Below are 27,406 nucleotides of genomic sequence, written 5' to 3' on the forward strand. Positions count from 1 at the left end.
TCCCGATGGTCTCAGCAACACATGACTATCTCAGGCTGTGTCCTGGAGCAGAGACGGTGAGCAGAATGCAGAGTTCAAGGTCAGGAGTGGGGTGAGAAACCTCGGTGGCCCATATCTAGCTTGTGGGTCATCCAGGAGTCATGTCTTCTTGATGACCTCCTCCAAAACAACAAGTTCCCTGCACTTCTCAACTGGTGGGTTTTTTTTTTTTTTTGGTTGCACTGTTAGAATTTATTCTCCAACCTAATCTTTCTTATACGCTGTCAATTTATACAAGTATAAAGGAGGATGTGTCAGAATTCATTTAGGAAATTTCAGCTATACTTTTAGAAGTTTTGAGAAAAAGGAGACTATGTGTGGCTTGGAATACCAATATCAAACTTGCTACCTTCTGAAATTTAATGAACTTTTACTGGAGGATATAAAAAGACAGTAAAAGATGAAATTACATTTTCCATCCTTTTTGAAAATTTTATAGGCATGGAGAAACTTCCATATATTTCCTCAAAATACTTCTAAAAAATGAACTCAGCTTACAAATAGTGATGTCTGAAACATCCGTCATATGAATTAAGATGTTGTTGCTGAGTTGCTAAGTCACATTTGACTCTTTGTGACCCCATGGACTGCAGTATGCTAGGCTCCCCTATTCTTCAATATCTCCCAAAGTTAGTGCAAACTACGCCTATCTAGTGGTGATGTCACATAACCATCTCATCCTCTGTCGACCCCTTCGCCTCCTGTCTTCAGTCTCTTTTCCAGCATCAGGGTCATTTCCAAAGAGTCAGCTCTTTGCATCAGGTGGCCAAAGTATTGGAGCTTCAGCATCAGTCCTTCCAATGAATATTCAGGGTTGATTTCTTTTACGTTTGATTGGTTTGATCACCTTGCAGTCCAAAGGAGTCTCAAGAGTCTCCTCCAACACCACAGTTTGAAAGCACCAATTCTTTGGTGCTCAGCCTTCTTCTTGGTCTAACTCTCATATCCGTACATGACTACTGGAAAAAAAAATAGCTTTTAATATACAGACCTTTGTTGGCAAAGTGATGTCTCTGATTTAAATATGCTGTCTAGGTTTGTCATAGCTTTTCTTGCAAGGCATAAGCGTCTTTTAATTTTGTGACTGCAGTCACTGTCCACATTGATTTTGGAGCCCAAGAAAGGAAGTTCTGTCACTATTTTTATATTTTTGCCTTCTTTTTGCCGTGAAGTGATGGCCAGATTCCATGATCTTAGTTTTTTGAATGATGAATTTTAGGCCAACTACCTCTCTCTCCTCTTTCATGTTCATCAAAAGGCTCTTCAGTTCCTCTTCACTTTCTGCCATTAGGGTGGTGTTTTCTGCATGTCAGGTTATTTATATTTTTCCCAGCAATCTTAATTCCAGCTTGTGCTTCATCCAGCCTGGCATTTCACACTGTACTCTGAATATAAGTTAAATAAGCAAAGTGACAGTATACAGCTTTGACATATTCCTTTCCCAATTTTTAACCAGTCCATTATTCCTTGTCTGGTTGTCTTGCTTATTGACCTGCATAAAGGTTTCTCGGGAGGTGGATTAGATGGTCTAGTATTCCCATCTCTTTGACCTACATAGTCAAAGGCTTAGTATAGTCAGTGAAGCAGAAGTGGATGTTTTTCTAAAATTTCCTTGCTTTTTCTATGATCCAACGGATGTTGGCAATTTGATATTCAGTTCTTCTGTCTTTTCTAAATCCAGTTTGTACATCTGGAAGTTCTCTGTTCACATACTGTCGATGCCTAGCTTGAAGGATTTTGAGCATTACCTTTCTGTGATGTGAAATGAGTGCAATTGTGTGGTAGTTTGAGCATTCTTTGGCGTTGCTCCTCTTTGGGATTGGAATAAAAAGTGATCTTTTCTGGTCCTGTGGCCACTGCTGAGTTGTCTGTATTGGCTGGCATATTGAGTGCAAGACTGTAGAATCATCATCTTCTAGGATTTGAAATAGCTTATCTGGAATTCCATTACCTCTACTAGCTTTGTTCGTAGTAATGCTTCCTAAGGCTGATACCACAAACATCAGTTTTTTTCTGGTATTTGTCCATTTGTGATAACAGATGATAGAACTTTCATCTTCCTAAAATAAAAAGATAAAGGATTGTTAACATATTCACAGGTTAGTCATTTCAAGTCATAGTAAAATGTCAGGTGCTTCATAGAATAACAGTGATTATAGTAGTGAAGTAATGATAGATTTTTTTATCATTTATGTGCTGGTTATATCTATGATTCTTAGATAATTTTCAATGTTTTTTATAAACATAAATATGAAGTATTCATAGTAAACATATATGCCTGACTATTTATGGAAACCTAATTCTAGTGCTCATAAAATTTTTCCTGATTAAAGTCTACTTTGCACGAATTATATCAAATTTAATTCCCTAAGTTATCTTATCCTATTACCATTCTCTTCTTTTGAAAATGAGTGAGCCAAGTAAGAAGCAGTGCAAGTGTGTAAAAAGCCTGATTTTTGTTGAGATGAAGTCTCCTTACATTTTTATTAAAAGGGTTATATAGTATATACATACATAAATACTATATATACATGTATCCAGTGGAGTTATTTGCTCAAATACACATATCAAGGCAACATAAAAACATATTTGAAATGAATCAACACAAAAAAAATGGGAAGGAGAGGGAGAGGGAAGGAGGAAGAAAGGAAGGAAGGATGGAAAAATAAAACCTTTTCTTCAACAAAATCATCTTGTTATTTTAAAGAATATTCCTATTCTACTTTGCTAAGAAGTATATTAATATGACAGATCATTTTGAATTTCTTCCATTTTTTATTTGAATACTATAAATATGTACAAAATAGTTAATAAAGATTAATATTTTTTCTAATTATAATACAAAAGTTTAGTTTCTCAGTTTAAAGGAAAAAAAGCTTCTCAAAAGTGGAATGAATTAAAGAAATAGAAAAAGCCACTAAATTCAGATCATTTAAATATATGAAAACAAGTGCTGTATTAAAATGCAACTGTTCCAGTGTATCCGTGACAGCTCAGTATTTTCCCTGCATTAACATGCTCATCAGTTATTGGCATTAAATATTAATAAATACAGGATTAAAGATTTTAAGTACCTGGGTGAAATCTGAGAAAAGTGAACCATCTTGTGACACCAAAAACCTAGAAAATGGGGTAAATTCATATTAATAAATGCCTTTTTAACAGTTTGCTACTTTTAGTAGTATTCTTTGTAATGTTTTAATTTCCATGAAAAATGGAATTATAGTATTTTTACTTTTTTTTTAACTGTAGATATGTATACACAGGAGCATATGTATCTAAACAAATATGTATATTCACATATAATGGTTTTTTTATGCCTTCCTGCCTAAATTTCAAGGATTCTATACAGTATCAAGTATTACCTTAAGATAACAAATATAATGATTTTTTAAACAAGAGAATTTCAAAGTGATCAAAGAATCACTTTCAAAAATTTGAAAGAAAAAAGACAAATTAAAAAATTTATAGCAAACATGATAGAAAATGTTTTATATGATCACTCAGCAACTAAACACAACTCTAAGTCAAATGTGTTAGATGCTGAAGACTGTGTGAAGAGCTCACAGAAGTCAATAAAGACAAGATGAAGAGCCCAGGGATGCTAGATCTTTGGTCTGCTTCACTTACCACTTTTTGCCCAAGGCCTAACATAGATTGGCTGTTTAACAGAGAAACCCAAGTGACTGATGATAGACAGATGTTCAATATTGCTTGAAATAAAAAATGCAAACTAAAGCGACAGTAGTTTCCAGTAGTCATGTAGGATGTGAGAGTTAGACTATAAAGAAAGCCGAGCACCAAAGAATTGACGCTTTTGAGCTGTGGTGTTGGAGAAGACTCTTGAGAGTCCCTTGGACTGCAAGGAGATCCAACCAGTCCATCCTAAAGGAAATCAGTCCTGGGTGTTCATTGGAAGGACTGATGTTGAAGCTGAGACTCCAATACTTTGACCACCTGATGCGAAGAGCTGACTCACTTGAAAAGGCCCTGATGCTGGGAGAGATTGAGGGCAGGAAGAGAAGGGGAACAACAGAGGATGAGATGGTTGGATGGCATCGCTGATTCAATGGACTTGAGTTTGGGTAAACTCCGGGAGTTGGTGATGGACAGGGAGGCCTGGCATGCTGCGGTTCATGGGGTCGCAAAGAGTCAGACACGACTGAGCGACTGATCTGAACTGAAAGCAACAAGATTTTTTATCTAGCAAGAGTTTGAAGATTAAAATATAGTATTGTGAAAAAAATCTGTTCTTGAACTTTTGGGGAAAGAGAAATTTGTACAACCTTAATAGAAGGCAATTTTATTAATACTTCCCTAAAAAGTATTAATAAATACTACTTTTAATAAATTAATAAAAAATTAATAAAAACTTTTTAATATGTAAAAACCTTCATATACTTTGAACCACAGGTTTTGTTCTAATAGTATATCTTTAAGAATAATTAAAATGAAAATAAACTGTTTTAACAGAGAAAAGTTTTATTCTGATGCTTTTCATAATAATAAACGCATGGGAATAATCTAATTGTCCACTGATGTAACATTAATATAATGCAACTGGTCACTTAAAACATTAACAAAAAGCTTTAATATTGTGATCAAATGAATATATTTTGGTATTTATTAGCATATATTGAACACATGCTGTGTATAAAACACTGTTCCAAATTTATGTTTATAATTTTCTTATTTTCATATTAACAAAATATGAATAATGTTGTCATTCCTGTTTTACACTGGGTAACACTGAGACAGAAAGATGTTGCATGAACTACTTGAACTTACACCCTTAGGATGTGACAGAATCTAAGCTGGTATAATTTGACTGTTAGATCCTATACTTTTGTTAACCTGTTTTTAATTTTGAAAATGGAATATAAAATATGCAGGTCTTTTCCACACAAAGAAGACATGGGTTCGATCCCTGGGTTGGAAAGATCACTTGGAGAAAGAAATGGCAACCCACTCCAGTATTCTTGCCTGGAAAATCCCATGGGCAGAGTTGCCTGGCGGGCTACAATCCATGGGGTCACAAAAGAGTTGGACACAACTTAGCGAGTAAACAACAATACACACACATACATGCATGAAAATATAAATTAATAGGTATAAAGTGCCCATCTCTGGTAGAATTATAGGTGCCTGTTCTTTGCTTCTGTTTCTCTGTATGAACATATTTTTCTACAGTAAATTTATACCAGCTTCAAAATGAATATATTTTAGACAAATTGTCAAGCATTGCCTTGAACTTTATCATTGACTTAAAGTCTGTCTCTCCAGTTTGAGTGTAAGATCCCCAAGATCAGGGATTTGATTCATTCGATGCTGTGTCTCTGGCATGTAGAATAGGACTTGCATAGAGTGGGCTCTCAGAAAATAGTTGCTGAATGATTGAATGAATGAGTGAAATGGCTAGGACACATGAATTGGATTAAAGTTGCTTCCTATTTATGTCAAGTCCGAAGTTACAGGTTTATTGAAGTTCATGTGCATGTACATATACAGAGATGAACTACCTATTCCAGAAGCATTTTTTAAATTATACCTCTCCAAAACAACATTACAGGGTGTCACGTAGAAGATCAGCAATGCAAGATGATAATTTAACAGCAGGCCCTGTTATCAAACAATTTTGGAAATGCTACATGTTACATCTCACTCTTATAGATTTAAAATGCTCATTATTAATATTTCAAGGAAGAAGTCTGATGGTTAAAAAGAATTGTATTTCATCGTTTGGCCATCAACTCATTGTAAGAAATAATTGTTAACATCCTATGTAACCAGTGTACCCTGGAACCTATGAAACACTTTTTGGTTAATGATGCCATAGGTAATTGTGCCATCCAAGATGCTTACTGTGATATAATTTCTCTTTTAATTTTAGAGCATAGGTTGATTACACAGGAATGTCTTTCCCGGTCAAGTGTTCAGTAATTCAGGCATAAATTTTAAGCATAGCTTCTTATTTGAATTTCAGGGTTATATACCATTTATAAACAGTATATAATTACATACTTTATGTTCCTGGATAATAAACCTATGTTTAAACAGCAACTGAGGCAAGAAATAAAGGAACTTAAGCGTTTAGTCTTATTTGGAAGTCTATGGCTTTCTAAAGATTCTTTCAAAATTAATTCACTGAATTTCTCTCATTTATGGTACTACTTACATAGATCATCTTTGCAAGTTTTCTAGGAGTATATATTCAGACCAGTGATTTTGCTTGTGCTTCAGTAGTATTGTTATAAAAAGTATGTATATTCTTCCTGACCCAGGAATCAAACCGGGGTCTCCTGCATCGCAGGCAGATTCTTTACCAACGGAGCTATGAGGGAAGCCGTATGTACATTCATTGGCTCAGAAGAAGATATTACAAACTGTCTGGAAGTATACTTTTTAGAAATAATTCCTACTAAAATTTTGGTGAACAAGCTTCAAAATATCTGTAACATGTGAATCCATATATTTACAGCTGTACTATTTTCCATAAGTGGTATTTTATTCCACATACTATTTCATATCCTGTCTACCTCAGCAACTTCCACTCATCCATCCCTCTCCCTTGGCTCTCTCATCTGGCCTCAGTCACTTTCTAATGGTACCTTGTATGTCTCCATTATCTTATGAGAATATCTCTGCCTGGGATGTTTTCCCTTCTAGTCTTCCCCTAGTTAACACATATGACACCTTCAAATTCAGCTAAATTGTTATTTTGTCAGAGAAACATTTACAATTCTCCCTTTCTAGACCAATCCCCAATACCATATAATCTTATAACACATGCATTGATACTTCTCCGTCTACACTGTAACAGATGTAATATTACATTTTTTTCCCAGATAAGCTGATCATTACATTCCACCCAGCTCTCCACCCCCACTCCAAAGAGTAAGCCTTCCATGAGGGCATGGCTTAAAACCTTTGCTTGCCATGTGAAGAATATTTTAGTACCCACCCCTAGCCCCATGCTTCTGTGTTATCTTTACTGCAAGGGCCTAGAAGTTGAACAAGACATTTTGCAGTCTCTTGCAGTTGACAAGTGTTTCACAGGTTCTGCCAACAGGTGTTCTTGGACAGGGAGGTAAGATGCCTGATAGATGGGTGTGCCATTCTGTCTGACTCTAATATTAGCATTGGTAGTAATTACAGGTGGTTGTGGGCCCCGTTAGCAGCATTGGTGGTTTCAGTGATGGAAACAGAAAAGCAACTGCTTAGTTGAAGTAGACACCTCAGTGAGCATCAACAGTGGATCTGAGCTCACGGGATCCAGCCTAGGTAGTACTCCTCATCTCTGGGTGACATAATCATCTCCTTTGTGCTCCCTCCTCCATTCCATCAGCTTTGCAACAAATTTCCTGGATTGGAGCCCTCCCTTCCTGCTCATAGACGGGATTCTGATTTCCTAGCTGGGTCCTGACAAATGAACCTAGTTCATATTGTGACTTTCCAATGTATGGATGGCACCAGCTTTTCTACTCAATAGTACGCTGTAGGTATATTTTGTGTAAATAAATACAAATCTACATCAGCAGTGATTGTCCAAGTCTGTTTGTATTACTTTTTTTCTAGTTAGGCTATAAGAGAGAAACATAATTTGTTAAAATCTTCTCTTAGTTGAAGCTACATTTAATGTTTAATGTTGTATTGTTCCATCAGCCTTCACCCTCAAATGATGAGGTGTTGTAATTAGGACTCTGGAATTACATGAATTTTTAGAGCATGTATGAAGTTGTATTTAAGTTCAATTTTCACCAACAATTTAGATATAGGAGACCGTTACTTATATTGATGAAAAAGTATCTTTCAACAAATATTTTGAGGTATTAGTTGAAAAGTTTGTTAGAAAATAAACTGTTCATAAATAGTATCTGAATTTGATACTCTGTTTGAAATTTTCTTGAATTGTGATGCTATTGAAAGTGAAAGTCACTCAGTCATGTCAGACTCTTTGCAACCCCATGGACTACACAGTTTATGGTATTCTCCAGGCCAGAATACTGGAGTGGGAAGCATTTCCCTTCTCCAGTGGATCTTCCTGACCCAGGAATCGAACCGGGGTCTCCTTCATTGCAGGCGGAGTCTTTACCAACTGAGCTATCAGGAAGCCCATTAGGGATAACAAATCCTCTAGCGTTCTGTATAGTCCTAATGACATTTCTAAAGCCTTAAGGGAGTAGGATAAAATTTCAGGCATGGAGAACAATTCCCATATAATTGAACAGATCCCTAATGTTAAATAATTTGAAAGCAGAATAATATATTGATTGAAAAGAGAAAATAATAAAAATGTCATTCTCCCTTTAAATTTGGAAATAATTTTAATTAAAGGGAAACCATGAAGCTGTCTCTTTGTACTAAAAAGCCATTTGTTGTATTACAAAAATGTCTCAGCTTATACAGAAAAGGAAACAAAAATGACATGCATTTGAACTAAACAAAGAGCTGATTAATTTTCAATTAATTAATCAAAGTTAAATGAAGTTTCCTAGGAAGCTTCTTTTCAACTATCTTCTGTTCTCTAGTAAAAATGATAGATTTTTCTATTATGTGATTTACTACACAATGGAAATAATTAAGGACCCTTGTCAAATTTTGTTTTACATAGTCTATGCCTGCTAAGTCGCTTCAGTCGTGTCCGACTCTGTGTGACCCCATAGACGGCAGCCCACCAGGCTCCGCCGTCCCTAGGATTCTCCAGGCAAGAATACTGGAGTGGGTTGCCATTTCCTTCTCCAGTAGCCTATGTCTACACATCTAAATTTTAGACCTTTATATTTGAATGGGAGTTCATGTAACATGTTTCAAATACATGCAAAAAATTGAGACATGTCTTTCAGTTCAGTTCAGTCGCTCATTCGTGTCTGACTCTGCGACCCCATGAACCGCAGCACGCCAGGCCCCCCTGTCCATCACCAACTCCCGGAGTTTACCCAAGCTCATGTCCATTGAGTTGGTGATGCCATCAACCATCTCATCCTCTGTCGTCCCCTTCTCCTGCTCTCAATCTTTCCCAGCATTAGGGCCTTTTCAAATGAGTCAGCCCTTCGCATCAGGTGGCCAAAGTATTGGAATTTCAGCTTCAACATGTCTTTGGAAGGAGATAAACTTATTTTTAACGTAATTGTTATGTAAAATTTGAGTTTTTCAAAAACCTTTGCTCACCTATCTGGGTCTACACTTTCTAAGAATTATATAAGAATAGGTAGTTCATGGGATATACATTAAATTTGAAACCTCAAATCTGAAGACATAACAAGCTTTCATTAAAAAACTCCTTTATATAATGCTTAAACCTAAAGACACTGAGGAACTCAGTTCATGAATTATTTCACTATCTGGCCTGTGACTTAAGAGAAGCATCTATTACCTTTGTAGTTGTGAAATTTTACTGTAAATTCTCTTTAAACATTCAAATTTTTGAAAAGAACAAGAGTACCTCCAGCTTCGTCTCTTCTCTAATTATGTGCTATATAGAGGAAACACTGAAAGATTAAAATATATCCTCAAAGCTTTCCTTCTAATGGCAGAGCTAGGAAGATAGGCAAACAAGAGTAAAGAGGAGATAATATATAATACAACAAAAATTAGATTAAAACTTCCCTAAGCTTTCTCTAAAACTTGCCTGATTGCTGTGCAGAAACAACATATACACATGTATTCACACACAAAATAGTTATACTTTGGTATAAACATTTTGTTTAAAGTTGAAATGATAGAACAGATTCTGTGTACCAACCACTCATTACCCCCCAGTCGACATATATAACTATATCAATATCAAAACGAGGAAACTGACATTGGTACAATGTCATTTTACCTATGTATTGTTTTTCCTTTGTCATTTTATTACATATATAGATTTGTGTAACCATCTTTGCTATCAAGATGTAGACCTATTCCATTAAGAGAAGGATTGCCCTTCTGTTTAACCCTTTATAGTTCTATCCCCCACTTCACTGCCAATCCATAAACCCTGGCAACCAGTTATTTAAACTCCAAGGTCCAAAAACAAAATTCAGATTCTTCCAATTAAAGCATAACAACAGCAACACGGCAGGATGTGTGGATGTGTGCTTGGTCCTGCCCGACTCTTGGCAGTCCCCAGGCTGTAGTCCACCAGGCTCCTCTGTCATGGGGATTTCCTCGGCAAGAATATCGGAATGGAATATTGCCATGCCCTCCTCCAGGGGATCTCCCCACCTCAGGGACTAAACCCACGTCTCTGGCGTATCCTGCATTGGCAGGCAAATTCTTTACCTTCGTGCCACCTGGAAAGCCCCTACTTACGGTTAGCTCAGATGCTAAAGAATCTGCCTGCAATACAGGAGACCCGGGTTTGATTCCTGGGTTGGGAAGATCCCCTGGAGAAGGAAATGGCAACCCACTCCAGTATTCTTGCCGGGTTCTCCCCATGGACAGAGGAAGCTGGTGGACTACAGTCCATGGGATCAAAGAGAGTCGGACAGGACTGCGTGACAAGCACAGACACGCACGAGAATCAGACTCATTAACAACCTAGAACTTACCTTTGAAAGAGAAATTATTCCTGGAAAAACAGTAAAGTAGAAACATTTATTTGAAGGAAAATAAGTGAGAACACTGTTTCTCATTCTGTAAATTTGTCAAATTTTATGTCTTCTGAGAGGTTTAGTTTTCAGCCAAACGATAAATGAAAGAGGGATAGTTTAAAAATATCTATAAAGAAATGTTATAAAAGAGGCCCATATAGCATGTAATTTATTATTTTTCCCTAAAATTATTATAGGATTTTCTTAAAAAGTTTCTTCAAAGTCTGTGAGATGTAAATTTTAATATTAAATGAATATTTACTGATATTGAAAAGTTGCTCATATTTATATATACTATGTATGGTATGTGTTCTCTTAACTGAATAAATATTTTAGGATCTCTCCTTTTCTTTCTTTTTATTGAGGTAAAATTCTTCTAATATAAAACTAACCGTTTTAAAGTGTGTAATTACTGGCAAGTAGTACATTCTCAATGTTTTGCAGCTGTAACCTTTATCTAGTTCCCAAAACTGTGGCATGTTTCTTTGAGGCCATTTGACTGCACTGCTGAAAGCCCCTCTATGTAGCTTTCTGCTTATGTAGTAATGCTACCCATAGCCTGATGTAAACTCTTTACACTTTGACTTTGGGCTTGTTTTCCTTGCTTGCTTTGACCAAATTGAAAAGACCCTGATGCTGGGAAAGATTGAAAGTAGGAGGAGAAGGGGACGACAGAGGATGAGATGGGTGGATGGCATCACTGACTTGATGGACATGAGTTTGAGTAAACTCCCGGAGTTGGTGATGGACCAGGAGGCCTGGTGTGCTGCAGCCCATGGGGTCGAGAAGAGTCGGACACGACTGAGCGACTGAACGGAACTGACTGACTTGGCCAAATGAACACGGAAAACATGATTCCACAAGACTTGATAAGTCCTTGCACACTGGGGCTTGCTCTCTTGAAACTCAGCCACCAAGTCAAGAAGTCCAGCAATCCTCTGTTGGAAAAGTTATGTGGGGAAGAGTGGAAACACCCTGGCCAGGGGTCCTAGTTGAGTTCATAAACAGGGGAAGCCCTCTGAGACTTGCTGTCTCTGAACCAACTTGCCAGGTGTCTCTCAGTGCATAAGCAGCACCTATTTCTTAGCACATGCGACTGAGACGCAGTCTCCCAGATGTCCCAGATGAGCCCATCAAAACAGCCAGCACCAATGGCAAAGAAATGGTGGTGGTTCCAGCCAATACCTTCTGAGGCAGTTAGTTGTATGGCAATTTGTAATGGAAACAATAACTTTTAACACCTTTCTGTAGCACCACTGTCCACCCATCTAAGTGCAATCTCCAATCACTACAGACGTCCAATTTTGGAAAAGTCTATGCTTCCCTTACTGAAATATTGCAGAGGGCAATACAGAAAGAGATGGTGGAAAGCAAAGGGTGCCTGAACCCTTCATGTGTTCATTCAAAGAGCCCCTTATGTCTGACTGCTTATGAAATGCTGTGGACTCAATTTCCTGTTAGCATTCTTAAAGCAGGAAGCGCAACAGTCTGCATTGGCTCTGGGCGTGATCACTCTGATTTATTGATGCTTCTGCTATCCTGTATCATCATCTGGGAACGAGTGGCAGGGATTCTTTCTGATTATCATGACCTGAAGAGAATGGCAAGTCATTAGGCATGTATATTAAATAGGTCCATACCGCCCGCCTGCTTCCTGTCTACTCTAGCTTTGCAAATACTAATGGTGTTCTTCTGACATTCCCAAGAAAGAGCTGAACAGAAAATTTCAATTAACCTGTAGTTCCTTTCACAGCATAGTTTGTCATTTTCATAGCTAAAGTAACTGCAGCCAAAGTAAAGGCAGTCCATTTGTCTCTTTTTGTCATTAGCTTATATGCTGTGCCTGTTGTTTTAATTTCATTCTAATACTGGGAAGTTCAGTTCTTACAGTGAATAAATATTGAATTCATGTTTAAAATAGCATTTTTTGATGCATGATTATATCAAAATGATAGGGTAGGCCCTGTGGGAGATACAAAAATATGTGACATATTATCTTTCACTGATACAAAATTAGACTCCAGTTAATAAGATGCTTTGTATATCCCATTTTGGCTGAGACGTGTGGGAGGAGTTGATATTTTAAGCCTCTTAGAATAAAGGAACTGTTTGAAAAATCAACTCTATTTTAGATTATTTACTTAGACTTTTTGTGTGTATAAATAAATCCACAGAATGCACAGGAGAGAGATAGACACAGACCTGTTATCAGAATGAGAGAGAAAGCAAAAACAGAGATAAGCCAGATCACAGTGTAAATCTTATTTATATCTTATTATGTACTAAAGCTTAGATTGTAAATATTTGCTTATAAGTTTCATAGGCTTCAAAAATTTGATTTTTTTGTGACTATAGAGCATTTTATTTTTTGGATACAACATAAAATATTCAACTATTCACCTATTGTTAACATCCACTGCTGCATTTTTACCCTATATCTGATGTTCTAGCATATTGAAACACTTTGTTTCTATAATGAAATAATGGATTTTAAAAAATAATCCTAGACCATTATATATGCTGTTTTTAGTTTCTTGACTACTTCTCCTCCTCTGTGTACCACCCTCTCTTTACTGAGTTAACTTCTGCTGATTGAACTCCTGTCCAATATCTAACATATGTGCAACCAGGAACATAGGTGCTGTTGGAGGCCACATATAATTTATAAATATTTTAAAGGTATAAATCAAGCTAGCACATGCTATATAAAACATGTTACTTGCCCACACAAATATACCATCATAAATAAAAAGGTTTTAGCATGATTTTTCCACTATTGAATGATGGCAAAAATATCAGGATCAAAGAGGACTCCATCTAATTGATACTGCCCTTATCTGATGTGTTTTGATATACTTAAGATATTTGGATAAAACATATTGTTTACAAATTACTGATACATAAATTTGTTTTCATTTCAACAAAGTCACTGCTCATGTTGTTCTAAAGAATATTTTCACATGATTTGTATTCCATACTGAGCAACTTCTTTGAATCTTATGGATTTAAAATTGAATACAGTTATTTTGGCAAAGTAGTAGAACATTTCTTAAAGCAGTATCTAGATTGGAAAAATACTTTATATATCATGTTCAAATATCATAAAAGGGTTGCATATGATAAATTATCACAATGAGCAAGTAGTTCAACATATTTTAACATCAAATAAATCACTTTTATTTATAGTTACAATACTCATAATCTCTCATAGCAATATGTGGATCTACACAGTTTCTATTTTCAAATATTTTAATGATAGAATGTTTATAAAAACAGCAACTTTAAAAAATAGTACTATTTTCCTCAATCTGTTTATCCCTCTATTTAATTAAAGTTATGTCTTGGTCTATAGAGATAGAAAGTAAACTCTATATTAAGTAGTTTGCAATATTTGCATATGAATCTTTTCCTTCAGGGAAACATTTTTATTTCTGTGTTGTATTTCATTGGACTGCCACCTTTTTGCCAGTTTCACATGCAGTTTCTTTTAATGGAAAAAATATAAAATATTTTTCATCTTTAAAAAATTAACACTTTAAAATTTGTTTAGCTTTTTAAAGATTTGTTAACATTATTAGTACAGAAAAAAGTTACTGTCAAATAACTATAGATGTGCAGAAATTAAAAATTTTTGTTTTGCTAGACTACAGTTCATTCTTCATCTGAGAATATTTGATTGTTTCCTTTAATTCTTCTGGTATGCTGTAACTTTGTTGAATGAGATCCAATTGCTTTAACAGTAGATTATATTCCTACCATATATTTGAGAGAGGTTGTTGGGTAAAATATTTAATATGCTCTTCATATATTGGACAGATAAGAAAATGTCATTTATAATATCTGTTTCAAATACTGTCATCAGACTTGCTGCGCTTGAGATCATTTCTCCCAATAACATATACCACAACTGGCAAAAAAAAATGTTCTTGAGATTTTTCAGCTGAATTTCTGGTTCATTCACATTTCTTTCACCATCTGTATTGGCATTGTTATCAGAAACTTGCTGCCTTTATTTAAAGTAATTTTTATTGAAGCATAATAGATTTACAATATTATGTTAGTGTCAGATGTACAACATAGGGATTCAGTAATTTCATAGATTTTACTATGATTAAAGCTATTACAAAAGAATGGGTACATTTCCATTACATGGGTTGTTTTAGTTCTGTGATAAATGGGCTTGCCTGGTGGCTCAGTGGTAAAGAATCCACCTGCAATGCAGGAGACACAGATTTGATCCCTGGGTCAGGAAGATTCTCTGGAGGAGGGCATGGCAACCCTCTCAAACATACTTGCGGAGGATCCATGGGGTCGCAAAGAGTTGGACACGACCGAAGCAGCTGAGCAGATTGCACTGAATCTGTAGATTTGCTTGGGATAATGTGGGCACAATATTAATTGTTCCAAACCGTGAGCATGGAAATTCTTCCCATTTGTTTGAATCATCTTCAATTTCCTTCATGAATGTTTTATAGTTCTCAGACTATAGGTTATTTACCTCCTTGGTTAATTTTATTCCTAGATACTTTATTATTTTTGATGCACTTTTAAATGAAATTGTTTCCTTTCTTTTTGATAGTTTGTTCTTCAGGTCAGTTCCGTTCAGTTGCTCAGTGTTTGCGACGCCATGGACTACAGCAAGCCACGCTTCCCTGTCCGTCACCAACTCCTGGAGCTTGCTCAAACCATCTCATCCTCTACTGTCCCCTTCTCCTCCTGCCTTCAATCTTTCCCAGCATCAGGGTGTTTTCCAGTGAGTCAGTTCTTTTCATCAGGTGGCCAAATTATTGGAGCTTCATCTTCAACATCAGTCCTTCCAATGACTATTCAGGATTGATTTCCTTTAGGATTGACTGGTTTGATCTCCTTGCAATAGAAGGGGCTGGACTCTTATGAGTCTTTGGCAACACTGTAGATTGGTCATAAACGGTCTTCATTATGTTGAGGTATGTTCCTCTGTATCAACTTTGACTGTTTATCATGAATGGATTTTGAATTTCACCAGATGCTTTTTCTGTGTCTATTGAGATGATCGTGTGACTTTTATTCTTCCTTTTGTTAATGTGGTGTTAAAATTAATAAATAATTTTATTTAGTTCTATTTTTATTTCTACTCTTACTCACTTTTAAAAAATAGGAAAAAATAAAATTATTATAAAGCATATAAATTTATATTTCCACAAATGAAAATTAATGTAAATCTAAACCATGAATCTAGTTATTTTTCATGTTTTGAAAAATTATTTTTCCTGTAAAATCTTACTATTTATTAAAATTTAATGGTAAGAGAAATTTTCAATTACTATATGAATTAATAATATACTACTATTTAATTTATATATGAACTGACTAATGGAGAAGGCAATGGCACCCCACTCCAGTACTCTTGCCTGGAAAATCCCATGGGTGGAGGAGCCTGGTAGGCTGCAGTCCATGAGGTCGCTAAGAGTCCGACACGACTGAGCGACTTCACTTTCACATTTCACTTTCATGCACTGGAGAAGGAAATGGCAGCCCACTCCAGTGTTCTTGCCTGGAGAATCCCAGGGACGGGGGAGCCTGGTGGGCTGCCGTCTATGGGGTCGCACAGAGTCGGACACGACTGAAGCGACTTAGGAGCAGACTCATGTAAGTCAATATATGAGCAAAGTTATTTTTTTAATATGAATAATTTTGTATTTAATTCTTGAGCATTTAGTAGAATCTTATTAAATTTTTTTAATAGAGTAAAACTACTTTACAATTCTGGCTTTCCATTTTCATTTAGTCAGTATAATAGATTGGCATTATGTTTCACGCATTTGAAATATAGGACTACATATATACAAACTTATGAGTAATATGAATTTTTTTAATTTCAAAATATTTCTTTGTTGCCAAGTGCAAATCTTTCAAATACTGTACTTTTCTCTGAGTACCTCAGAACCATGAATTATAACCCCCAAAGAAGAATAAAAGCAGATGTTTGACAAGAGCAGTTAAAGCTACTTTGTTATGCATGATTTGATTGCATTCAAGTAATCTGATAGGGAATTTCAGCTAAGAGATTTTTTAAGTAATTTAGTTTATTTTTTTCTCATCTTTAAGCACTTCTGTCAATCAGCCCCCCTCACACTATGAAAATACTCATTTCTGATATTGACAAGGGTGTAATCCACAAACATTGAAAGCATTTGGAGACAGGTGTTATTTGCTTCAAAGACAGAAAAATAAACATGTTCCTGGGGCTTGAATGGTGTTGGTTGTGAGTGTGGATGTTGTGTGCCAGACCTTGAGTGGTAGAAGAAGCCATGTGTTCTTGATAGAATATATGTAATGTCCTGTAAGAACAAAGCCCAGACAAGGATCCTTCATGCCTGAGTCTAAGGGCAGTGCTATCTATCAACCATCATGTTTCATTTTCAATATCATTTTCTCAGAAGCTTTTATAATTGCCCCAGTAACTCACATCTTTTACATACTTTCACAGCACAGTAATATTTCCTGTTCAGAGTAACAATTGTGCTAATGATTATCTGTTTAAAGTTTATATTGGTGGTTATTACACAGACTTCATATCTTGTTTGTTGCAGTACCTTTAGTACTACATTGCCTAGAATGTTGTAGGTTCTCAATAAGTATCTGCTGAGTTTCTCTAGAGGAGAATGATGCTTATTTCTTGTATACAACTACTAATTTACATTTCTGATTGCTGTTTTATTTTTTAAATGGATTCTACTAATTGGAATTACTGAGTCAGAAGGCACAGACATTTAAATGTTCTTGCTGGCTCTATTGCTAGATTTCACGCAAAGTTTGAGCCAATTTACATGTAATAAGCATTCACAATAGTGTGTATTTTACTGTATAGGAAGTCCCCTACACATGAACCTTCAAGTTTTGAACTTTCAAGAATGTGGACATGCTTTCGTGTGTCCAGTCACAAAGTTCACATGTCCAGCTTGCATTGTCAAATGCTTGCATCCTCTACAGGCAGTTGTACCTTTGTGTTCTTTACTGTTCAGTACTGTATAGAGTGCAGTGGTACAGTATCTTTATTTTAAGCCGAGGATGTCTGGAAGCTGCAGAGATGTAGTTGGTGCTGCTAAGAAGTGCCAAGAGATAACACTGGATACAAAAGTGATAATAATTGGTTGGAGTGAGGTGAAAAGTTGGTAGATATCTCTTAGGCTTGTAACACAAATCACGCAACCATCATCGTGATACTCAAGATCATGGAAATGTGAATTCTGCAGTGTCAAAAATGTCAACAGTAATATTGAAGAAGCATGGAAAAGTGATAGAAGAGGTAGAGAAACTTCTCAGTGTGTGTGGATGCAGCTTTGGCATCAGCATCATGTCCTGCTCAGCTTAATGTTGATTCAGTGAAAGTGAAGTGTTAGTCGCTCCGTCGTGTCTGACTGTTCGTGACCCCATGGAGCCCCACCAGGCTCCTCTGTCCATGGAATTTTCCAGGCAGCAGTTTTGGAGTGGGTTGTCATTCCCTTCTCCAGGGGATCTTCCCAACCCAGGAATTGAACCTGGATCTCCCACATTGCAGGCAGATTTTTACCGTCTGAGTCACCAGGGAAGCCTAAAAGCCTTTATGAAGACTTGAAGAAAAAACATGGCAAAGAATCAGAGGGTGTACCTTTTCATGCCAGCCATAGCTGGTTTCACTGGGTCATGACTAGAGCCAACATAAAAATAAGTGATGAGGCAACACATGCAGATACCATAGCTGCCTGAGGATTCTTCTGAAGTGCTTCAAAGAAATGACTGATGAAGGCCAGCATTGACCTGAGCAAGTTTTGAAAGTGGTTGAGACAGGACTGTACTGGAATAGGATGTCAGACTGAAGTTACATCAGTAAGGAAGAAAAGTTGATGCCAGGGTGCTAAGCAGCAAAGAACAGGCTAACCCTGTTGTTCGGTGGCAATGCTTCTGGCACTGTGAAGCTGAAGCCTCTCTTAGGTCATTCAGAGATCCCAAGAGCCCTTGAAAACAGACCCAGGGACTCTTTGCCATTGTGTGGAAGAGTGACCCCAAAGCCTGGGTTACACAGGGCCATTTTCCAGAACTGGGTTTTCCATCATTTTATCCCAGAGGTAGAGAAATATTGCTTAGAGAAGGACATGCTATTCAGTGTGCTTTTTCTGCTCAACAATGCTCCAGGCCACCTCCATTCATGGGTGACTTTCATACCAGCATCAAAATAGTGCATCTGCCACCAAATACTCCCTATGCACCTATGGACCACAGAGTTATAGTGACTTTGAAGAAATGCCATTTACACCACACTTTTTGTCAGGCAGTAAAGACAAGTCACAAATCAGGAATAATCATACAACAATTTTCAAAGGACTATAACATCCTAAAGGAAATCAGTCCTGAATATTCATTGGAAGGACTGATGCTGAAGCTGAAACTCCAATACTTTAGCCACCTGATGTGAAGAACTGACTTATCTGAAAAGACCCTAATGCTGGGAAAGATTGAAGGCAGGATGAGAAGGGGACAACAGAGGGTGAGATGGTTGGATGGCATCACCGACTCAATGGACATGAGTTTGAGTAAACTCCAGGGGTTGGTGATGGACAGGCAGGCCTGGCGTGCTGCAATCCATGGGGTCACAATGAACTGGATATGACTGAGTGACTGAACTGACTGAATTGAATAACATCTACAAGGCCATAAAAAACACTGACTTTGTTTGGTGTGAGGTTACAGCCATCACCGTGAATGGAGTTTGGAAGAACCTTTGCCTGAAGTTTGTTTGCAGTTTTTGTGGCTCTGAGAAGGTGGGTGAGGAATCCAAAGAGGTCTTCAGCAACTCAGTGACCCTCAGTGAGGAACTGGAGCTAAATTTGCGAGAGGATGACTTCATTGAACTTGCTGGGCAACACAAGGAACTTACTAATGAATGGAATTGGAGGCCCAGAGAAAGGGCAAAGAGAGACAAGAGGAAGACGTAAATGAAGAACTGATGGGATTCACAGCAAAGGAAATGGCAAGGTGATGTTCTTTGTTTGGAGAGGCACAGTTAGTTTTTGAAGCACAGGACATGAACCTAGAATGGTACAGGAAGGGTGCAGCAGCGGTTCAGAAAGCAGTCCAGTGTTGTCGCGTCATCAGTGATGAGAAAAAAAAAGAGAGATACTATGCAGACATCACTAGAGCATCTTTTCAAGAGGGTGGATAGAGTTGAATCCAGCAAGAAGCCAGAACCTGTGCCATCACCATCAGGCATCTGTGACATTGCTGCTGGTCTTCCATCTCCTGTTTCTCCTTCAGCTCTGCCGTCTCCTACCTCCTCTCCCTCCTCTGGTCAGTAACTCTTCTTGCCTGTTCACTCGATGCCAGCCCCTGTGTGCCAGCTGATGTACTGTACTACTGGACTTTTCAAGGTACTGTATTGTAAGATTAAAAATGGTATCTTTATTCTTGTTTTATGTGTATCATTTGTGTGAAAAGTATTAGAAACCTATTACAGTACAATATATAGACCACTGTGTCAACAGTCACTCACTTAGGGTAACTTTGTTGGATTTACGAACATGCTCCTGAAATGGAAGTTATTCGTATGTAGGGGACATACTGTACTTCTGAATTGTTGTTGTTCAGTCGCTTAGTCGTGTCTGACTTTGGGACCCCATGGACTGCAGCACACCAGGCTTCTCTGTCCTTCACTATATCCCAGAGTTTGCTCAAACGCATGTCCTTTGAGTTGGTGATGCCATCCAATCATCTCATCCTCTGTTACCCCCTTCTCCTCCTGCCGTCAGTCTTTCCCAGCATCAGGGTCTTTTCCAATGAGTCGGCTGTTTGTATCAGGTGGGCAAATATTGTAGCTTCAGCTTCAGGATCAGTCCTTCCAATGAATATTTAGGGTTGATTTCCTTTTGGATTGACTGGTTTGATCTTTCAATCCAAGGGACTCTCAAGAATCTTCTTCTTACTCCTCTATATATTATATTTTTACTTTTTATCAATTTTCTAGAAAAAAACATTTTTTTATTTATAATTTTAGTTGCATCTGCTTGACTTACAAAGTCAAACAGTTCTCATGTGGATAGACTATATATTTAATTTATTTTTTATGTTGTCTATATCCTCTATTTCTGCTATGCTGCTTTTCTTAGAAAAATACATTTATAGCTTATGAGCATTCTTTATGTGCTACAGATAATGTTACCATTTCCTGTCAGAGGCTGCGAAAATATATTTCCTATCCTATTGTTTGCTTTTTAAATTCTGCTTTTGAGTTGTCAATGACATTTTAAAATATGGAAGAAAAAACTTCGATATTTTCCTTCATGTTTTAAATAGAGTTTTACAGATAGACTTATGCAACTGGGTAATAGAAAAATAATCTTTTTGGGTCTCTTTTTAGATATCTTTGCTTATTTAACTTTTAATTCCGTATAGAATTTATTTTCTAATACTCTGTGAGAAAATGATCTAATATGACCTTTTCTTACTCCAAAAGGTGATACCATTTCCCAGCATTGATTATTAACTCTTCTTTTCAAACCTATATTTTGGGATAAAGTCATAGTTATAGTTTATAGTTATAAACATGGCTTATAGAAAAGTTAGACTCAAACTCGGTGTTTCAAATTATGTATTTTTTTAGAATTGTTATAAGCCTTTAATAAATAATAATTAATTTTTATCTCATCCTGGAACATTTCTTTCTTTAAATGAAAGCATAAGTTAGACATGCACACATCTTAATTATCCAGTGAATGTTTATGAATATGAGAGACACCCAACTCTCAAATCAATGCAGAGTACTTCCAGCATTCTGGAAGAGCTCATTGCCTCTTCCAGGCAGTATTGCCCTCTCAAAGAAACCACTTTTCTCACCAGTCACCAGAGTTCAATTTTCATGTTTTAGGACTTTATGAAACCAAGCAGCCCACTATTTTGTGTCAGGGTTCTGTAACTCCATTTTATGTCTATGAGGTACATAGTTGTCCTTTTCCCATTGCTATTCCACTGTATGAATATATCACAATCTGCAGAATTAATTTTATTATGGAATTTTAGGAATTTATTTATGGAATTTTAGGCTGTTTAGAGTTTTAGGCTATTATTAATAATTCTTATATGACCATTCATATGCATGGCTTTTAGTAGACATATACACTTATTTCTTTACAGTCCATACTATACCCAGCATAGAATTACTGGCGACTGTGTACCTCTATCTTTAGCTTTAGGAAAAACTGCCAAATAGTTTCCCATGGTATTTGTACCAATTTACACACACATGAATAGTGGAGAAGAATAACTGCTTTTCCTTCCCTTTGGGTGTAGTGTTTTAAAGGCAAAAAGAGAATGTCTTTAAAGCTTTCAGTCAGAGTCACCTATTCATTTTGTTTTCTTTTTAATAGAATTTCAGGGGTGTTAAGGTTGGGTTTCTTAGGAGAAACTTAGAAAAATGGCTGAAAGTCTCAGTTTTGAAGTTACACAAGACTCGGTTTCTACTTAGAGCTCTTTGGCCTACTTTGTGTGTGATCTTGAGTAACGTAGTACCATATTTGAGTTATGTTGCTTTTTTTCACATCTGTAATAAAGCAGTTAGCCAATACTCTAGAACATATTCACTGAATAGTGTTTTTTAAGTTCCGGTGAAAACTCGGGTACCGTAGGAGGCCCGTGTATTATTCAAAAGATGACGCCAGTCCTTGTCATCACTCTCAGCATCATATTATTATTGTAGTCTTTCCTTTTTTTTTTTTTTTTATAAATTTATTTATTTTAGTTGGGGGCTAATTACTTTACAATATTGTAATAGTTTTTGCCATACATTGACATGAATCAGCCATGGGTTTACATGTCCTTTTTAACTGTTCAGTCGCAATAGTTAAGTATAGTATGGTCTCTGAAACCAATGGGATTTAAAATGAGCTTTGCTTGTTTCTAAATTACTCATACTGTTCATATAAAAATTTATTTTGTTTGAGTTGACTCATGAAGAATTTATTGCATTTAAACTAGCAGCCCAAGAGATCTTGAAAACCACTGTGTGGAAACATTATCAATGTTGAGTATTTTGTCTGCAAAGAAATGTGACCAGATGTTGAAATTTGTCTAATATGTTAAATTCTAGAATAGAAAGTGTCAATAGAACTTTATGGGTACAGGGAGTGTGAGTGAGACAGGTGTTGGGACAGAAGCAGAACACAAAACCAGGGTAAGCTGAAATACTAGATGGGAGTCAGGCAAGCAAACTGCAAATCCAGGAAGTACACAGATGTCAGAAGTCCCTCCAAAACAAATTGTAGTTGTCAGGAAGCAAAAAATCACACAGAAGTCAGTGCCATGCCATCAGTTCAGAAGCCAGAAGGGAAGGTAAGAGTCAAAGCTGCTCCTGGGTAACAGAAAGGAATAGATAGAAGGATCTTCTTAATTGATTACTGCAGGAACAAGAGCCAAAGACTCTTGTCCAGTATCAGAGATTAAAGTAACAACAATAACAACAGTAAGAGAGACGGTTCATGGTGGGATATGTGCCTGGCAGTGACAGGAGGCATACTTCACATGGCAAACTGAGTGAGTCATATTTTCTTTTTCCTTCCACCACTCATTTTCAGGGTATAGCTAAACCAAAGTTTTCCTTGAAAATGGCCTCGGTAATATTAATGATTTTGATAAATGTCATTAATGAATTTTATCCAATCAGCACAGTCAGTCTCATCTAGTTGAATTATAGGAGTTAGGTGCTCAGCACTGATGCAGAGATGATTTTATGAATTCTAGAGTGCTTTGTCCTTCATTTCATCAGTATCTAGTCTACCTCTTCACAGGTCTATTTGACTTATGGGGGAAAAAAAAGAGTCCATCCTCATAAATTATTAGAAGTTAATTTTAAAACTTCTAGAACTCAGTTTTCCTCTTACCATGTCCACCCTCTCCCCCGACAGGTCTTTTATTTATTTATTTTTCTCTTTGTTAAGAGATAGATTTAATAAGTGAGTAATGAAAAGTGGCTCCTTCTAAAGAGCAGTTAGCTTATACCAACATGTGTATTTACTTTGTTGCTAGACAACCAGCCAAGCTCTCTCTTTCTGGTAAGCACTTCACAAACTTACTGTCACAGATGGGTATAAAATGTAACAAAATTGATTCCTTTCCTTTCAACATCAAGGTTATCCATTTGAAGGGGTACATAAAGATTAAATGACAGCAGACTTAGGACCCTTTTCTTTTGCATCTTGGTCTATTGCCTTGCTGGCTTTTTTTTGGGGGGGGGACAATCTCATTACTTTGTAACATAGATTCTTTTGAAGTTGATACTTTAAAAACAGGATCTTGCATAAATTTTGTTTTTAACATTATTGCAGTTTGAACAGTATTCATGGGCTTTCCTGGTGCCTCAGAGGGTAAAGAATCTGCCTGCAATGTGGGAGGACCTGGGTTTGATCCCTGTGTTGGGAACATCCCCCGGAGCAGGGTCTGGCAACCCACCCAGTGTTCTTGCCTGGAAAATCCTATGGACAGAGGAGCCTGGCGGGCTACAGTGCATGAGGTCTCAAAGAGTCGGACATGACTAAGCCACTAAGCACAGAACACACAGCAGTTTGAACAGCAGGATGTAGCCACTTTGTTATGCGGAAAGAGCAAAATATGGCAAAGTAAAATTATGGGTAGGGTGTTATTGGGAAGATCTGGAAAGCAGAAAACAGCATTACTGGTTAGTAAAACTTGTATAAAACATTTGATCTCCTTAGGTTTTAGGTTTCTTATTTATCAGAGGAAGAAATTTATATTTAATGGCCTCTTAATTCTTCCAAGTGGAGATTAATTCTTTTATTATTCATTTCCAAGTCTCTTCAGCCAATACTTTCCTTGAAATTGGAAGCAAAACACATGGCATTTAGTTTTGGGTGTTGGTTTTGTTTTCCCTACTTACTCTTTTACAGCGGCATAAATAAACAATGGAATTCCCACTGGGTAAACAGCAGGAAGAACAGAGAAGAATGAAAATGAATAAATCTTAAATTGGAAAATGTGATTTTGTTGTAAGAAAATCGTTCTGTTTCTGGACTCAGCTGGTGATTTCATTCTGAAATAAGCATTGTAGAATTCATATATGATACCTGTTTTAAAGGAAGACATTTTATTTTTGTACTTGGAAGATAATCATGAGATTTTGAAAATAGACAGAGAAATGCATTTTGTCTCCATGCTCTGCACTGCATTTTCTCCCTTTTCCAAGATGTAGCTTGATATTTGAAGGGTATTCACTCAAACTGCATATGGTGGTATATGCTAGTTTTTATTTTTAAACTTTTAACATTGTTTTAGGAGAAGAATGGATTCTTTTACATTTATTTGCAAATCCCTTATTGTGATGGAAATGGACAAGAGTATAGCTGAAGTTTATTTACATTTATTTACTATTTCCCTTGTGGCTCAACTGGTAAAGAATCTGCTTGCAATGCAGGAGACCTGGGTTCGATCCCTGGGTTGGGAAGATCCCCTGGAGAAGGGTAAGGCTCCCCACTCCAGTATTCTGGCCTGGGGAATTCCATGGACTCTGTAGTCCATGGGGTCACGGAGTCGGACAGGATGGAGCGGTTTTCACTTCAGACCTCATTTCCTATTTCAGACTTCATGTATATTATGTTGAAAGTAATTCACACTTTTTACTTAAGAGATAACAAGGCATACTATCAGTAATGTAGAAAGATAGTAAACCTGACAGAAGAGGAGTAAAGAAATCACAACTGTATCTCTTTTAACCAAATGTAACACAGCAGTCTTTTGGGAAGAGTAGCCTGCTGGATGAACCTGGGGTGGAAGGAGCCGTCAGCTCAGGTCTGGGTCTGTGGTCCCTGCTGGTCTCAGGGCCGTTATGTTGGCCTCTCCAGCTGCCTCACTACTTCTGTGGCCCGGGGCAGGAACCATTTCAAGTCTCTTAAATACTGTGGTCCTTCCTGCTTCAGAGGCTCCCCCCTTGCTTTGCCCTCTTCTTTGGGTCATCATATTCTATTCACATTTCACTCTCCCAATTCTTTCTTCTGCTTTAAAACTTTCCTCTGTCAGCATTTCCACCAGGAACTATTTATCCTGACCTCTCCTACCCTATCCTCTCCTTTGTCTAAAGAGGTTTCCCTCTACACAATGTCAATATTATGCTGGATACATTTCTTTCAATTATGAAATGTGACCAATCAAGTAACCCATTGTTTAATGTCGATTTTCCCTGCTAGGCTGTAAATTCTAAAAACGGCAGAGACTCGGTCTTGTTTCTCTCTCAGTTCACTGCGTCTAATACAGTGGCAGCATCTTGTATCTAATAGACATCTGATAAATATTTTCTGACTGAATGAGCGCAATGAAATTTAATTCCTTATCTTACTGGAAAAGTAATAATAAGCCCATGTGTTGGAACTTAGGAAGTGACTCTCATTTCAGGGGAAAAATGAAACAAAATTGTATCTTAAAGTTTTAATGTATAAATTTTATTTAAATTGAAGTCCCTTATAGGGTGCTATCAATTCATTTCTAATTTATAGATTCATTTATGTATTCTCGTATTTAAAAACTTAAATTAGAAATTGCATGCTTCTTTCAATTTTTCATTCTGAATATCAGGCTAATATTGGTCATACAAGATTTATTCCAATTGTCTGCTTACAATTTTACTTGAGTTAAAGTATTTATATTCAGTTTTAATTATTAAAGTTAGTGGCATTTTAGTGAAATAAAGATGGTCATGTTTTCAATTTTTCATGTTTTTGCTTTTTCACACCTTTATTAAAATTTATCAACACTGATATATACCTTGACCCCTAAATTAAAACATTCCAAGAAATTTTTTTAAAAAGCTTTTTTAACCTCAACCAAGATGAGTTAACAATTATTCTGAGCTCATTTTTATCTTCTAACTACATATAAAGGATTTTTCAGATTCATTATCTACAATGCTATAGTCAGAAGAGTTTGGAGAAGGCAATGGCGACCCACTCCAGTGTTCTTGCCTGGACAATCGCATGGACGGAGGAGCCTGATGGGCTGCAGTCCATGGGGTCGCTAAGAGTCGGACACGACTGACGCGACTTAGCAGCAGTAGCAGCAGCAGCAGTCAGAAGAGTTAACATGAAAAGTACAAAACACCATAATCAGCGCTAGAATTAAACATAGTGCTACAATATCTGCATTTAGAGACTGGATGCAGAGGGATTGCAGTATCTCAGGACTGGAAGTCTGTTTAGAGGCCATCTAGTCCCAGTCTGACTGCCACTCCACAAAAATCTCTCATAAGTACTTGAATATTTCAGAAATATTTTATTGCCTTTTCAAGTACATTATTATATTTAGGGCATCCAATACTACTAGAGAGTTTTCCTTTATATTAATGTAAAGTATTTCCTGTTATAACTTCTACACATACCTACCTTCTGTTTTGGATACACAAGGAGTTGTTGAGTCTTTACTGTATATTCGGAAATCACATCTTTACTGTTGCCCCAGGGTTGCTGTTGGTAGCTCAGAGATCTCCTTTGAAGTTGGACTCAGTGCTCTAGAATCCAGTTAATTCAAATCAAGAAGCTTGATCCCATTGGTAAAGCTTGTTTACTCTTCATGCTTTCTTTACCATCTTGGACTTCAGTTGGCTCTTGTCTGGCTTTGCCACATCCTTCATGTCTAAAGATCATTCTCTTTGATAGAGGAGGTAGGAATAAAATGGAAAGAGAGAAGAGATGGCTCAGTATCATCGATTACTACTGTAGTGCTGGGCTATTCTCTGGGACAAAGGAATGCAGGAACAAGTCCAGTCTGACAGGCAGCAGCATTCT

The 27,406-nt window shown here is 36.9% G+C and overlaps 2 long non-coding RNA genes across 2 annotated transcripts in view; one reads left to right on the forward strand and one right to left on the reverse strand.

Annotated features, from left to right (window-relative positions):
• Positions 1-198: 198 nt before the first annotated feature.
• Positions 199-27,038, reverse strand: LOC145509647 (uncharacterized). Its single transcript, XR_014056272.1, has 4 exons — positions 27,005-27,038; positions 26,588-26,665; positions 3,114-3,159; positions 199-2,099 (listed from the first exon to the last, which is right to left on the reverse strand). It is a non-coding gene; the product is annotated as an uncharacterized LOC145509647 (long non-coding RNA).
• The window catches only part of LOC145509648 (uncharacterized), an 80,173-nt gene continuing 75,674 nt past the window's right edge, over positions 22,908-27,406 (forward strand). The window contains exon 1 of the long non-coding RNA XR_014056273.1: positions 22,908-22,952. This is a non-coding gene — a long non-coding RNA (uncharacterized LOC145509648). The remainder of the gene's footprint in view (positions 22,953-27,406) is intronic.

Source organism: Giraffa tippelskirchi, chromosome 6, assembly GCF_054371585.1.
Source record: "Giraffa tippelskirchi isolate mGirTip1 chromosome 6, T2T-mGirTip1v1.2.pri, whole genome shotgun sequence".
In the NCBI taxonomy this organism is placed as follows: domain Eukaryota; kingdom Metazoa; phylum Chordata; class Mammalia; order Artiodactyla; family Giraffidae; genus Giraffa; species Giraffa tippelskirchi.